Genomic DNA, 13,785 nt, shown 5'->3' with positions numbered 1-13,785 from the left:
AAGCCATGCTCGTCCTTGGACCCTTTAAGGTCCTGCTTCAGTGCGGCGACCTTCGCAGTCAGTGCGGCAGATGCCAGCAGCGAATCCTGCATACGCATATTGACATAGTTATATTAGATTCCTGCGATATTGTTTGATCCTCTGTTCGGCTTTTCTTTGTGAACACCGAACAGAGCATCAGGGGCTACTGTCTATGCGGTAATATTTTTCCTATATTTCAAAAACTTACCTCAAATCCTGTTAGAAGGCTGGCACAGGCTTCATTCAGTCCGCTCTTGGCGGACTGAACCTTCTGGACCACCGCACTCATAATAGTGTGGTGCTCTTCGTCGATGGAAGCGCTGCGAAGCGCTCCCAGCAGATTGTCCGGTGCCTCTGGATGGACAGAGGTCACCGGCACAAGCATCTTGCCCCTCTTGGAAGGAGGCCACCTGCCCGAGTCCGGAACCACTGGGGGTTCCGGCGCGGTGTTCGGCTGAGGGCTGAACTCAGAGCCCTCGGGAGCCTTACTCCTTCTGCTCCCGGAGTCCGGAAGGTCGCCTTGAGGCACCTCCGGTACTGTCTCCCCTCGACCCGGTGCCTCTTGAGACAATATCTCAGCGTTGTCCATAGGGCAAGGGGAGGTGGCGGTCGGAAGTGGATCGCTATCCATATCCGACGAGCCCAGGGAGCCATCCGACGAAACATCGATACGGGCTCGTGGCGGTCTGCATGGTCATAATTCGGTGTTAGGAGAGGCAGTGCGTCAAAGGTATGCTATGAGTTATTCTGGCATCCGAATACTTACGACTTCGCCAGGGGCTTGGACCTAAGCAGCCACTCGTCTTCGCCTTCGGCGGCGGTGGTGGAATAGTTCAGAAGGAGAGTCCTTCCCTTCTTGGTCCCTTCGGCCCCCCGGTTGGGGCGGCCTTCCTTTTCTTGTCTCCCCTGACTGAAGGGGGAGAATCTTCATCTTCCTCCTCGTCTTCGGGGGAGGAGTGCATCGCGGAGTTATCGGACGATGAGGCCGATAACACCTGGCGTCGGGAACTCTTTTGGGTTCCCTTGGCCTTCTTCGTCTTCTCCGGCACCTTGTAAGGAGCCGGAGTCAGCATCTCCGTTAGGAGAGCATCCGCGGTGTCTTCGGGCAGAGGGGCCGGACAGTTAATCTGCCCCGACATCTCCACCCAGTCTTGTCAAAGGCGTGGAGCTCAGACCCCGCACATGGTTAAGCTAGGGGAAATAAAATATCCTACCGGATGTATAGAACTCACCGAATGCGCTTGGTGCTTCGCGCTTAGCCCGCGGTCCTTGGTGAGGGAGGGAGGGACCTCAGCGCCCTTGAATAGCACCTTCCAGACGTCCTTATGCGTCATATCGAAGAGCTCGCTCAGAGTCTGGTGCTGGGCCGGGTCGAACTCCCACAAGTTGAAGTCCCGTTGTTGGCACGGGAGGATCCGGTGGATGAGCATGACCTGGACTATGTTGACAAGCTTGAGCTTCTTGCCTACCATATTCCGGATACATTTCTGGAGTCCGTCCAGCTCCACCGATGGACCCCAGGACAGGCCCTTCTCTTTCCAGGAAGTGAGCCGCGTGGGGATTCCGGATCGAAACTTGGGGGCGGCCACCCATTTGGCATCGCGCGGCTCGGTGATGTAGAACCACGCCGATTGCCACCCCTTTATGGTCTCCATGAAGGAGCCTTCAAGCCATATAACATTGGGCATCTTGCCCACCATGGCTCCGCCGCATTCTGCTTGTTGGCCGCCCACCACCTTCGGCTTGATATTAAAGGTCTTTAGCCACAGGCCGAAGTGGGGCCGGATGCGGAGGAAAGCCTCACACACGACGATGAACGCCGAAATGTTGAGGACAAAGTTCGGGGCCAGATCATGGAAGTCCAGCCCGTAGTAGAACATGAGACCATGGACGAATGGATGGAGGGGAAACCCCAGTCCACGGATGAAGTGGTGGAGGAAGACTACCCTCTCGTGAGGTTCAGGGGTAGGAACGATCTGCCCCGCAGCGGGCAGCCGGTGTGCGATGTTCGCGGCCAAGTATCCGGCCCCGCGCAGCTTCTTGATGTGTCCCTCCGTAACGGAGGAAGCCATCCATTTGCCTCCCGCTCCGGACATGATTCGAGAAGGTTGAGGGGAAGGATGTAGGCTTGGGCGTTGGAGCTCGAGTGCGCAAGAGAGGATGAGCAAGGAGGAAGAAGGCGTGGGTAGAAAAAGATTAAACCTTGTCCCTTTATAAGGGCGGCCGAAACTATGCGCCCCCACTAGCCTGGTGAAACTCGCTTATCCCCCAAGCGCCGTAATCGATGGCGCGGTTGGGTTACCCATGCCCGTATTGATGAGAATCCCGTAATAAGGGGGACACGATCTCTGCTTTGACAAGACGTGTCAAAAAACTACCTCGTGTTATGTGTGGGGCTAGTTAAAGGAAACGGTTCGAATAATCATCGGGCCATGGCATAATGTCGTGTTGCCAAAACAATTCAGCAAATTAGATTTGTAGAAATATATTCTCTCTATGGTGGTATATGGAACTTATTTTGCAGGGTCGGACAATATCCTTGTATTCAAATTCTTCTGTGGTGTATTTGGAGGAGGACCCGCCTTGCAATGCCGAAGGCAATACTGCACGCCAGACTCATCGTCATTGAAGCCTGGTTCAGGGGCTACTGAGGGAGTCCTGGATTAGGGGGTCTCCGGACAGCCGGACTGTTGGACTATGAAGATACAAGATTAAAGACTTCGTCTCATGTCCGCATGGGACTCTACTTGGTGTTGAAGGCAAGCTAGGCAGTACGGATATGGATATCTCCTCCTTTGTAACCGACCTTGTGTAACCCTAGCCCTTTCCGGTGTCTATATAAACCGGAGGGTTTTAGTCTGTAGGACAACATACAATCATACCATAGGCTAGCTTCTAGGGTTTAGCCTCTCCTATCTCGTGGTAGATCAACTCTTGTAATACTCATATCATCAAGAATAAATCAAGCAGGACGTAGGGTTTTACCTCCATTAAGAGGGCCCGAACCTGGGTAAAACATCATGTTCCGTGCCTCCTGTTACCATCCACCTTAGACACAAAGTTCGGGACCCCCTACCCGAGATCCGCCGGTTTTGACACCGACAGCGCCAGAGCCGGGAAAGAAGCGAAAGGCGCCAGAGCCGCTGCTGAAGGTATGGAAAACGAGGTATGTTTTCTGGGACTTGCCGTACTGGATGATCCTTCATGTGCCTCACAGCCTTGATGTCATGCATATCACGAAGAACGTGTATGAGAGTCTACTTGGTGCCCTGCTCAACATGCCAGAGAGGACCAAAGATGGGCCAAAAGCAAGGGCATACTTGATATCAATGGGTATCATGGAGGAGCTTCACGCTAATGATGATGAGGCGAAGCAGGACACAGAAAGTCGTCGCAAAGGCAAAAAGTCCAAGAAGATCGGAAATGACTACCCTCCCGCGTGCTTCACTCTAAGTCAGGAGGAGATCGAGCAGTTTTTCACCTGCCTCGTAGGAGTAAAACTTCCTTACGGTTACGCGGGGAAGATAAGCAATTACCTAGACTCAGCGAAGCAGAAGTTCAGTGGGATGAAGTCTCACGACTGTCACATGCTGATGACGCAGATACTTCTAGTTGCAATCCGTGGGATCATGGACGCGCGCGTTTGACAAACGCTATTTGGCCTATGCAACTTTTTCGACGTCATCTCTCGGAAGTCGGTTGGCGTGAGGCAACTCAGAAGGCTACAAGAAGAGATCGTGGTGATACTATGCGAGCTTGAGATGTACTTCCCGCCCGCATTCTTCGATGTTATGGTGCATCTGCTGGTCCATATCGTGGAGGATATCATCCAACTCGGGCCGACATTCCTGCACAACATGATGTCGTTTGAAAGGATGAATGGTGTCATCAAAGGATACGTTCACAACATGTCATGTCCAGAGGGAAGCATAGCCAGGGGCTTTCTGACCGAAGAGTGCATCTCCGACTTCGAGGGTCGACTCGCCGACTTTGAAAGAGCAAACCTAGTCACGCTACAACGCATAGACGTGGTCGATCCTTAGGTGGTAGAGCACAAAACCTTTATTGAGAAGACGTACAATGACCGAGGCCAACAGAGGACGGACAGAGATATAATCAAAGAGCACAACTCATGTTTCACGCGTTGGTTCAAGGAGAAGCTTCTGTCATACCCTTTACATGAGGATTCTTCCGCGGAAGAAAAACTCAAATTCTCCTTGTCACAGGGCGCCGAGCACAACCTGATGACCTATGAGGTGTACGATATCAACGGCTACACATTCTACACCGAGGACAAGGACATGAAGAGTGATGGTTATCAGAACTCCAAGGTAACGATGGAATCCTACACCGGTAATGACAAGGACAAATACTATGGAAGGATCGAGGAGATCTGGGAGCTGAGCTACGCTGGAGAGAAGGTCCCGATGTTCCGTGTCAGATGGGCCAAGAGTGTCCTAAAAGAAGATCATTATTTCACCATCATGGTTATACCCGAAGCCAAATCCAAGACCACGGGCGCAAACTTCACCGCGAAAAATGAGCCATGGGTACTGGCTTCCCAAGTGGACCAATGCTTCTTCATTACCGACCCGTCAAAGCTCAGTCGTGTTGTCGTGAGGAGAGGCAAAAGGAAGATCATCGGAATGGATGGAGTCGCCAATGAGCAAGACTTCGACAAGTACGGTGACCCGAAGATGGAACATGACGACGACGATGAAGTGCCATACACCACAAGAAGAAGCAGGACCACCCTACCTAAAGGACGTTCGTTCAACAGAAGAACTCCATTTGCGAAAAAGAAGGGCAAGAAGATTCTGAAAAGATAGCTAGCTAAGATCGATTGTATTTAAATTGTAGTCTTCATTTCTCAATTGTATTTCGACATATTGAAATGATATTTCTTCTGTTCTAGTCCTCATTAATATTTATTTATGTTTATTCTGGTATAGCAATTTTTATTTATGTTTATTCTCGTATTGAATTTCTAACTCACCATAAGTATTGAATTTGTTAAAAAAATTAAACTCATGAATATTTTTAAATTTCATGGGCACGTTTTGAATTCATGAATATTTTTTCAAATTTGATGATATTTTTTCATATTCATAAATGTTTTACCAATTCACAAATGAATGCAATTAAAAATCCAAAAAAACAAATGTGATGATATTTGATGATATTTTCAAATAACAAATTTGATGATATTTTTTCATATTCATAAATATTTTCAAATAACAAATTTGATGATATTTTTTCACATTCATAAATGTTTTCAAATTTGATCGTCATTTTCTAAAAAAATTATTAGATGCAACAAAAAATTCAGAAAAAAAAAGTTACTAATGGCACACCAGGAGAAGGTGCGCCATTGCTATCAAGGTACTTATGGCGCACCCCTAGGAGGTGTGCCATTGGTATACCAATTTTTATGATATTTTCTGAAATATTTTCAAATAACAAATTTGATGATATTTTCAAATAACAAATTTGATGATATTTTTTATATTCATAAATATTTTCAAATAATAAATTTGATGATATTTTTTCACATTTATAAATGTTTTCAAATTTGATCGTCATTTTCCAAAAACTTATTAGATGTAACTAAAAATAATAATAAAAAAGTTAGTAATGGTGCACCAGGAGAAGGTGCGCCATTGCTATCAAAGTACTTATGGCGCACCCCTAGGAGGTGCGCCATTGGTATACCAATTTTTATAATATTTTTTCAAATATTTTCAAATAACAAATTTGATGATATTTTCAAATAACAAATTTGATGATATTTTTTCATATTCATAAATATTTTCAAATAACAAATTTGATGATATTTTTTCACATTCATAAACGTTTTCAAATTTGATTGTCATTTTCTAAAAAATTATCAGATGCAACTAAAAATAATTAAAAAAAGTTAGTAATGGCGCACCAGGGGAAGGTGCGCCATTGCTATCATTGTGTTTATGGCGCACCCCTAGATGGTGCGCCATTGCTAACCTTCCCCCCTCTATGTAGGTGTGTTATGTCCATCTTGATGTCCCTCCCTCGCCAGATCCCCCTCGCCCCACGCGCCCGCTCCATCGCTGCCGACGACCCCCCGCACCCGACGACCCCCGCACCCGCTCTGCCGCTGGAGCACTAGGAGGAGGAGGCCCGCGTCCACCAGGAGAGGAGGCCCGAGCACCTCGCGACCTCCCCGCCGTCTATCCCCGCCTCCCCCAAGCTCTCCATCTACGCCCTCCATCGTCTCCGCTCCGGCCACCACCTCATCGTGGTCAGGTAATCTTCATTGCCCTCCTCCCTCTGCCTCTCTTCCTCCTCTCCTCCCTCCCGGCCATGCCCTCTTCTTCTCTCTTTTGCTAGGTTTAGGTCAGATCCCTCTCGAATTTAGGTCAAATTAGGTTCAAAAAATTGCTAATTTTGGTCAAATTAGCAAGTGTCCATCTTCCTGTGTAGGCATGGCGGTGATTTTTTTTAGAATGGGGATTAATTTAGGAACCAAACATTGGTCAGATGGGCCTCCTAATCATGTTAAATCCAAAGTTGCTAAATACAATCTTTACGTTGAATTGGTGTCATGTAGGAGCAAATACCTGCGATTTTAGACTTTTTTTAGGCAACACAGTGGGTGATCTTCCAACTGCATTTTTTCAAAGATAAAAACTGTACCATCTACTTATCTACTTATGACATCAGTAAAACCAGTGCTAGAAATCAATTAGAAATTGCTTGGCTCCTCTTCTTTCTGCTCCTTACCTAGACATAAACTTGGCAAGTTTTAGCAACAAGAATACAAATGATAGTCACTGCAGCTGCACATGATCTCTGCTAGTTATAGAAATTCATTGCATGTCCTATGTTTTCTGTCAGGGTATTGTTCAGGAAGCTTGCTTGAGTTTGTGTCCTTTAATGTGTAAATCTGCAGTTCTAGCCACAGTTTGCAGTTCTAGCCACTCCTTGCTGCTAGTTCCTCAAGGAGTTCTGCTCAAAATTAGCTCAGCAAGTTGCATCTGGCTTTTACAAAGTTGTTTTGGCTTAAGAGGATAAGTTGTTGTATATACTGTCATAAAATTTGCTTCATATGCTTGTATCTGGGTGCTAAAATCACTTTTGTTAGAGCTTTATTATTTCAGCAAAACTGATAGATTTAGTTCATTGATATGCTTCCTCTGGTCTTCTTTGGCAAGAGGCCGAGAGGTGGTAGCAGATAGATTTAGTTCATTGGTACAGATAAATTTTGTTAATATTCTTCAGGAAGCTTGCTTGAGCTATTTATATACTTGCTTGCTTGCTAGCAAAAATAGTAGCTTTGTTTATGGTGTTAACTAATTAGTGCCACCAAATGGTAGAGACAGAGACCAGGTCTCTTCTAGTTTCCCATGAATTAATAAACCATGCATGGTATCAAGTGAGCCATGCACAGCCACGAAAACAGCTTGCTTGCTACTGTTTTAAATAGTTAGTCAAATGAATTGCTTGCTTGCTACTGTTTTTAGCTATTGTTTTTATTCAAAAATTATTGGAGTTTATATCATATATATTGCTGGCATGTATTTCATATGTTCTGTAGCATTAAGACTACATAGCATGCCATTTTTGTGCCTTGTATTAATTGCTTTCCCAACATGTTTGCAGGTTTAAGTGAAGAAAGAGGAAGAAAGGAGAATCAGGGTAGGGTTTCATGGCTAGAAGATATATTGCTAGGTTTTGTCTCCGACCATCATGTAATGATGATATTGGGGGGTTTTGTCTCCGACCATCGTGTCGTGATGATATTGTGGGGTGTTGTGGGGTTGCAGCAGGGCGGGGGTGGGATAATGATTTTGCAGGTACCCCGAGAGGCCCTTGAGTTTGCCAGAATGTCGATTAACTTCCGTTCCGAAAAATTCGGGAACTCCATATGTCCTATTTTCAGCAAAGGTCATGCTGAAATTTTCCGTGAATTTTAGCATGACTTTGCTAAAAATAGGACATATGGGGTACTTGCGAATAATGCATGGGCCGGGGTATCTTAGTACTTAATTAAGTAGGATCAACTATTTTTTTGTCCATCACTCGATAAACTACATGTATGTGTATTTAGCATGACTTTTTTAGGCAACACAATGGGTGATCTTCCAACTGCATTTTTTCAAAGAAGATGCAAATGAATGAAATTGGCTCACAGTGCCAAGGGAAATCAGGCTCAATGTAGGACAGATGCAGTTGATTTGCTATTCTTATGGAATAAATAATAGATGTTTAACTAAAACCATTTAATGTAGGACTTGCAAGCAGTTGTGCTTGCAAGCAATAGCCCTTCTCTCTTCTTCTCATTTCTCTCATCTCAAGCAGTTAAAAACTTTATTTAATTAAAACTACTCCACACAAAATTAAATGAAACTTTTCAAACAAAAATGATCATATATATATGGAGTAAAGTTTTAGTATAGTTCCAAGCACAGTAAAGTTTCAGTAATGTTATGGAGTACTGAATTTTGCAATTTTGGTTCTCTGTAATTTTGCAATATTGCTTGCGGTCTGTATTGCTTTAATCTGTGAAAATTGGAGTAGCATTATTGCTTTCTCTGTAGTGCATTTTTGCTAGGGACCCGATACTCCATAGTGGTGCATTTTTACTGCAACCTAAACTGGAGTAAACTAGAGTAGGACCTGATACATTTAAGCCATTTGCTAGCACTTCTTGACTAAGAAAATTCCTAACAATTTCTGTAGATTTCCAAAATTCAGTTTTGTACCATGCACCGAAGCCCCAAGAAAGAAAACTGATCTGAAACAGATGATCAATTTTCAGCCCTTGGATTAGTTTAGTATTTTTTTTTCACACACTCAGACACCCTTGCTTGCCATGTGTGTGAGAAAGATAGTGAGATGAGACGAGAAGAAGGGGGTTAGGAAGGGAATTAGACCTTAGCAACAACACACTAACAGGTTCCATCCCAAAACACATAGGAAATATCACAAACATCTCTCAATTGTTCCTTAACAATAACCAACTTTTTGGCGACATTCCTCGAGAATTAGGTTATTTGGTCAACTTAGAGATCTTGTTCCTTGACAATAACCAACTTTTTGACCAATTTTTTCCTATTTAGAGTGAAACATGGCCCATAACGATGAGGCCGGCGGTTCGGGCAAAGCATTCTGGGAGCTGTCCCAAGAGATGGAGGAAGAACCTCACCGCTATGAGGACGCCGCGGAAGACACCAATCCCGACTACACAACCCCTAGTGGCGTCAGGGATGACACCACTGATGGTGCCGCCGAGGATGCCACCACTGATGATGGCAGCGCACGCACAGATGGCAGCCAGCCAAAGAGGCAACGGAAGGACCGGCGCCCGAACGTGCTCGGCACCATCAAGGAGGAATTTACTGAAGTGTCCTCCAGTGGGCATCCAACGCCGCCCAAAGAATTAGTCAAGGGGTACACGGGACAGCTCGGGTGCATTCTCCGAAGCACCGTCTCGATCAACACTGAGAACCTAAGGCATCGTGACCGAGGGAATTTGCGCAACCTCCTCTTCACGAAGCTGCAGGAATGATACAAGTTCCCCGGTGACTTCGCAAACACACGCCGCTCAGGGAATAAAGTGAACAATGCCGCCCTCATGAAGATGAGCACGGCCCTAGCTACTTGGAGAGCCGCGGTGAAGAGAAGGATTGAAAAAGGTGATAGTTATGAGAAGATCAAGGAGACAAATCCTTCGATCAGCGAAGCTGACTACCTAGAGTTCAAGATCAAGTGCAAGAGCAACGCAATCGCGTAATCAAGTCAGTGGGGGAAAGATATGCGAGACTTGAACTTAGGGGTCCACAAACTCGGTCCCGGCGGTTACAGAGTGGCGGAACCTATATGGGACAAGGAGGATGCGGAGCGTGCCGAGCAAGGCCTACCGCCCCTCTTCGATAAATACCGTGACAAGCAGACCAGGAACTATGTCAGGGCCCGATACAAGATTGACCCGGTAACAAAGGAGCTTACCACGGATCCGAAGACCAAGGCGCTTGAGCTTGTTCTGGTAAGGAATACACCCCCGTGTAATTAGCTCCATATGGTTGCATTCTAATTAATGAAGCCAAATTTATAAATGGTTCACGTTCCTTCCGCAGGAAACTGAAAGCAGTAGCGCGGGGTCGTCTCAGAGCTCCCCTTGGGACACCACTTTAAATAGGGCGTTGGACGTAATGAAACACAAGAATAAGCTCAGTAAGCCGACGTCAGCTGGTCGTGTGGCCGGTGAAGGCTTGTCCACGAAATGGTCGGAATACTATACCGGTGGGCAAAATGAGAGAAAGAACAGCTTGGAAAGCCAGGAGCGCGAGGTTCAAGAACTCGAGGCACAAGTGGCGTGGATTCCGGAGATAGTCGAAGGTCAAGTGCGAGACCAACTGGGAGCGATGATCACCGCCATTATGCCTACCTTGCTTGAGGGGATGCAGGCGTGGATTGCAGGCGGCTAATAGGGGCCGCCCCCGATTCCTAGCTTCACGGGCAGCAACTCGCACAACGCGCCGGCGGCGCCATTGGTGTCTCCGGCGGAGGCAGCATTGGTGTCTCCGGCTTCGGCGCCGGCATTGGAGCTTAATGCACCCGGGTGTGGGAAGAATACGCCGGCTGGCACCTCGGCAGCAAGCGGCCCCTCCGTCACTTGCACGCCCGCCGTTGGCGGTGCATCGACATTAGCCGAGCTCGACGCCATCACAGTAACTAAGCCTCTCTGCCGATGACTTCATCTCCTTGCCTTTGACTGGGCATCCCTGACACCCTACATGTTTTCGCAGGGCGCCGCCAACATTCCATGCACTCTCCTGCACTTCGTGGACGGCGAGTTGATCGATGTCGCCAAGGCCAGAATCGTTCAACTGGGCAACCGCCTATTCCACGGTAATCCGATGCCACCCAACGTGTATAGGGTTCAACTGGTTCGGGTGCTGCGGGGCTGCGACGACTTGTTACCTCCGTATCGACCCCCTGGGGCCGACAAAGATGATGTGATGACCCTGAGCGCCTGCATAAGCTGGTCCATGCTTTGGCCAAAGAGCCAGATTCGTTTGGGGGCGGGGGACACCACCCCACAGACAACACCGCCAGTCGTGCCGGCGCCAAGCCATGGCAAGACCACCGCAACGCTACTGCCGTCAGCTGATCCAGCCATGCATATAGCACAGGATCCGGACGACGACGACGGTACATTTACCAGGGTCGATAAGTACTTCAACGAACATGGGTACGGTGACGAATTCTTGGGGCCTCCTTCTCAAGAACCCAACCCTGCAAAAGATGATCGCGATCTAGCTGGTACCACGGAGAAACCCAATTGCAACAGGCTTCGTCTGGCGTTCAGTTCTCAGGAGACACCTCTAGCTGTTGCCTTCACCGAGCCTTAGATAGCCAAGGTGCGAAATATTATCAGCCCCAACACACTCAAGAAGGTGGTCTCTGAGCAGAACTCGATCCCATTACAGCAGAAGAAGAAGGGGCGGAAAAGAAAGAATAACAAGGGTGTGAGCCATCCGGCACCGAGCACGATCCATTCTCAGGACGGGCCACCTTCACCTAAGGATATCTCGAGGAGGGTGCATGTGGCGGGTAGGCCGATGCTACCGACTAATCTGCTCAATGCTGCAACCGGTGCTATGTGCAGTCTGCATGACAGTGTTCTTTCTTTGGAGAAGCGGCGTCTCTCCGAGAATGATGTGGCATACCCGGTTTTCATGGCCAAGGTGCTAGAGGGCAAGGGCTTTGTCGATAGCACCATCGGGGGTATGATCATCCTGCGGTTTGATGACATCTTCGCTATGTTTAACCTTCATCCGCTGCACTACACCTTCATTCGGCTATTTTCGCTAAGTATGGAGATGCGGATCATTAGAGACAAGACCCAGGATATCCTGATAGTCGACCCATTCTACATGCGTGCCAAGATCTTGGGCAGCGCTGGGGACTGGCAAGTCGTGAGTTCATACCTTGAAGGCGTCATCCTGGCGAACCCATATAAGGATAACTTCCTCGTGCCTTACTTTCCCGAGTAAGTCATCCCCTCACCGCCCCGTAACATATGATTTCTTAGATTTCGATCGTTCTTTTTTTCTAACATTCCGTGTTTTGTGCAGTGACACACGTTGCACACTCATCCTCTTAAGCCCGAACTATTCCATGGCCATGTATTTCGACTCGGACCGTCAGTCGAATAAAGACTACACAAATATCAAGAAAGTTCTTGATGATGTTCTCCCCGGCTACGCCAAATCTGGAGGCACCTTCAGGAGACCAAATTTTAGGTACGGCAAGCACGTGTTCACCCACGTAACGACGTTCCCCTGCGTCAAGCATCCGCCTGGCAATCAGAAGGATGCCTACTACACCCTCCATCACATGCGGGCGATCGTACGGGACCATAATCACCTTCTGCTACCAAATTGTCTCAAAGATTGGGTCGCACGCTTGTCGGCAATCCAGGACATGGACCTCAGACAAGAATTCTTTCGCATCCAGTCGGAGTTTGTGGAAATCATCCATCAAGATGCCCTTCGTACCTCGGGGCAGTTCTACCTCAAATATCAACCGTCCAACAATGAAATAGAAACAACGCCACAAATGCAGGCTGACGACGATCGCGATTTCATGACCATCACGAAAGACGACGGCTTCATCCACGCTCCGGTCCCTGAGTCGAGTCGAAAGTAGTGATGCTATGTAGTTCTGAAATATCGATTAGCTCATGTTGTAATTAAACTTTAATGAAGTTGTATGTCTCTTTGGTTTGGACAGTCGTTCAACTTATATGTAATCGATGCTATTTATTAGTAGGACCATGAATCGTGTTATTAATGTGTTACTTTTCTCTTCTGATCCTTTTGTTGCATACTTATATATTGCTTATGTATTGTCTGTGAATTGCTACTAACGTTTTTTTGTCTAGTGCATAGAGATGTCGTCGTATGTCGTGTACAAGGGTAAGGTTCCCGGAGTCTACGACAACTGGGAGGAGTGTCAGAGACAGGTTCACCGTTTCAGCGGTAACAGTTACAAAGGGTACACCACTAGGGCGGAGGCGGAAGCTAGATACACGCGCTATCTGGCGGGAGAGAGGAGGGAGCGGAGGAGGAACCAGATGAAGACCAGTTTCATCACGATGATGCTCATCGTGACCGCGGCTCTCTTCTATGTGATGGTAGTTTACATATTGACTTGTAATGTGAAGACAAACTCGCTACTCGCGGTCTCGAGACTTGTAATGTTCTAACTTTGTTCGGTCTTTTGAATTCAGAGACTAATATGATGAATTGTATTCAGAGACTAATCTTCTATTGTATTCGATAAATCTGCTGTTTATATGTTGTGCTACTTATACTCTATGCTGTAATGTATTTTGTAACCTGTGCAAATATCAGAAAAGCAAAAAAATCCTAATATTCATAGTAGTGGCGCACCTTGTTGAGCATTAGTGGCGCACCAGGGCTAAATACCAGTGGCGCATTATCGGGGATAGTAATGGCGCACTTGGGGGCATACGTGAAGGTAAATATGGCCCTCTAGGAGGCATAGTAATGGCGCACCATTTTACATAGTAATGGCGCACTGCCAAGTGCGCCACTATTGTCTGGTATACTAATGGCGCACCAGGGGTGCGCCATTAGTACTTGTTACTAGTGGCGTGATGATAGTGGCGCACCTATAGTGCGCCATTCATGGGCAAAACAGGTGCGCCACTAACAGACCTTTTTCTAGTAGTGCTGGTGGGGTTTAACTGCAGCA

At 47.1% G+C, this 13,785-nt stretch overlaps 1 pseudogene; it reads left to right on the top strand.

The window, feature by feature from the left end:
* Positions 1 to 10,211: 10,211 nt before the first annotated feature.
* On the top strand, positions 10,212 to 13,475 carry LOC147959555 (uncharacterized; annotated as a pseudogene).
* The last annotated feature ends 310 nt before the right edge of the window (positions 13,476 to 13,785 follow it).

This window comes from Triticum urartu, chromosome 7A (assembly GCF_056163025.1).
Source record: "Triticum urartu cultivar PI428250 chromosome 7A, HENAU_Tu73, whole genome shotgun sequence".
In the NCBI taxonomy this organism is placed as follows: Eukaryota; Viridiplantae; Streptophyta; class Magnoliopsida; order Poales; family Poaceae; genus Triticum; species Triticum urartu.
The sequence above is the reverse complement of the archived record's forward strand: the minus strand, read 5'-3'. Positions and strand labels throughout refer to the sequence as shown.